Raw genomic sequence first — 3,091 nt, forward strand, 5'->3', positions numbered from 1 at the left:
ATAGTTAAAACCTCCCCCCCCCCCCCCCACTCTGTCTCTGGTATCCACAAGAAACATAACAATAAATAAAGAAATATAAATAGTTGATTTTTTGAAGTAAATGAAGCATGAGCATAAAACAAATTATGAAAATAAATAGTATGTGTTATTATCTCAATGATGGGCATTAAATAGAGAAATGTAAGTGACAGATTTTGAACCCAGTCACTGGAAGAATAATACTATATATATATGGCTAGAGCTCACAGACCTAGCTCTTGTAGAAATTCATTATTTTGATATTAAACCTTTAGAAATTAGTTTCCTATTCTAGACCCTCAATTTCATTCAGTTCTCTTAGATGCAGTAAATTTATCTTGAAACTAGGGGGAAAACTTTTGAGAACTTTTAGAGATCAAAGCAATGATATTTTCATGTTACTGTCTATCATATTCTATTTACCTAATAACTTCTCTCTCCCTAACAAAGAAATATATATATATATATATTTTTTTTGAGAGGTTTTTGCTATAAGGCACGTGTGCTCTCCAGAAAGACAGAGAGAGACAGAGAGACAGAAAGCGAGGAATCATCCCTGCTCTTACCCTGTGGAATTTCTCCTTACCCCACCCAGTTCTAATACCTGGCCTGCCGAGGGACAGCTAAGCGCAGTGTACCTCCTTTGTGCCTCATGCAGTGTTACATACTTGTGTGTGGTACTAGCAACGACAAAGGAGATAAATAACCTAACGATATTAAGACTGAATTGATCAAAAGGGGAAGAAGATGAGGGAACCAGCAGTTAGCGTAATGGCTATGTCGCTGGACTCCCACGTAGTCGACCGCGGTTCATGTCCTGGACCCGGTGGCTTAAAACTCACACCAGGCGCGTGTGCGTGCGTGCCCAATATCCCGAGAGGAGAATGGAGGAGAAGGGATTGCGGCGTGACCATCCCCCCGGTGGGTGATTTCTCGCTTTCTGTCTCTATGTCTCTCTCTGTCTGTCTGGCGAGCGCACACGCCCTACAGTTAAAATCTCTCAAAAAAAAAAAGGGGGGGAAGAAGATGAGAAAGGGTATGAACTATAAGACTTTAAGTAGAAAATGAACTTAATGATGATTATTTAATTTTGCAACAAATGTCTTTCAAATACTTCTTATTTTCCAAGTTCTTGTAAATGATACTCAGGTACAATATGGGATAAAAGGTTATATTTATTGATAATGGGTACTCTGAAGTAGGAAAGACTATGAGACATGGGGACACTGAACATCAGCAACTAACTTTCCAGAATAGAATCTTTAGGGGATGACTTCCTGGAGAGAAAAAAGTTAACATAGCAGGGACTGGCTGCTTGAGAGGTTGGCTCTTGGTTGCCATATGAAAACTTGATTCTCAGCCAATAGCTGACTGTTGAAAGTGGTCTGTGCCTAGAGTTTTATTTTTAGCGGTTTTTGCTATAGGGTGCATGTGCTTGCCAGAAAGACAGAGAGAGACAGAAAGTGAGAAATCTCCCCCCAGGGTGGATGGCCATGCTGCAATCCCTTCTTCTCCATTTTCCTCTCTGGATGTTGGGCACGCACGCGCATGCACCCAGCATGAGTTTAATCCACCGGGTCCAGGACTCCAACCGTGGTCAACTACATGGGAGTCCAGCAACATAGCCATTACACTAACTGCTGGTCCCTGTGCCTAGACTTTTGTGCAAGCCATATGAGCTCTATTTTTTGAGAGTCTGGAACATCAGCACATTCTAGACAGAGGGTACCTGTATGACCAGCCCACAGCTAAGTTTCTTTTCTTATCTTTCTTTCTTTTTTTTTTTTTAAGTTTAAACACACTTCTAGTTTTATTTCTGTGAAAAGTTGACTCGTCCTTTTTTATTTATTTTTTTTCATTTCATTTTCTTCCATACATTCAATCACATTATTATTTGTCTTACAAATTGGATATTTCAACAGGTGAACATTTCTCCCCAGTACCGTTGATAAAACTACGAAATATCTTCAACAGACAACACCACACCTCTAAGTTTCTAATGAGCTTCCCTGAGTGGAAACGCAACCCTCTTTTTCATTCCATTACTGGAGGAAGAGGTCACTGTGTGTGACACTGCCTGGGAAGAAAGGAGCTTAAAAAAATCACGTGGATTCCTCCAGATGCTGCCTGTGCCACTTGCCAGTACGATCCAACTATGTCTGCTTACTACATCACTAGAATAACCCTTATCATGAGTACACCCATGTGCTGAGTCCTATGAATCTTTAATTAACCTCTTACTGTGGGGGAGGTCCTCCAGCACACTCTTGAACTGAGTGGGGAAAGCCAACACACTCTTGAACTGAGTTTTCAGAACTGAGTCAGTTTTTTTTGTTTCGTTTTGTTTTTCAAGCAAAGATGACATTCAGTGCACAAATCTACCCAGAAATGTGCAGAAGACATGGCATAAGCAAAAGTTTGGAAGTAAGAATAGTTTGATGTTGGAGAGGATGGAGGGATCCATAATTAAGCCACTGTATTGAAGCATCAAGTTTGAAGAAGGTAGTGTCAGTACACATAAGGAGAAGGTATCTCTTAGAGGTTCTTGTATGAAAGCAGTAATTAAGTATTTAGGATGAGAAATAAGTAAGATAGAGTGATTGGATATTTGGGATAATGAAAGAACACTAGATTTTTATTAACTTTTGAGCAAAACTGTGCTATTGTTAGTAAACTGTTAATAGTCTGGAAAATCATCAACTATTTAGCTCTCTGGTGTTCTACACTTTCAAAAGCCGAATCATACAAAAGTTCTCTTAGACTTAATAGTTTATTGCAATAAGCTATATAACACATTTTTATTCCACTCACAAACTTTGATAAATAACAGAAGAGATAATACTTCTTGCATTCTTCATTCAGTGATATTAGAATTTTGTTTTATATGTTTTATGGTATTTGTCAGCTTAGGCACTACATTCTAAGTTTCAAAATACTATACATCTACAAGATGAAATTGTTAACATATATTATATGCAATATGAAATAGTGTGTCAACTACTTAAAATATAGTATCTGTATGAATGAGGCTGTTAAACACTTGCCTTTGAAAAATAAGGTTGTTCATCTTCAT

This window comes from Tupaia chinensis, unplaced genomic scaffold (assembly GCF_000334495.1).
Source record: "Tupaia chinensis unplaced genomic scaffold, TupChi_1.0 Scaffold000257_1, whole genome shotgun sequence".
NCBI lineage: Eukaryota > Metazoa > Chordata > Mammalia > Scandentia > Tupaiidae > Tupaia > Tupaia belangeri.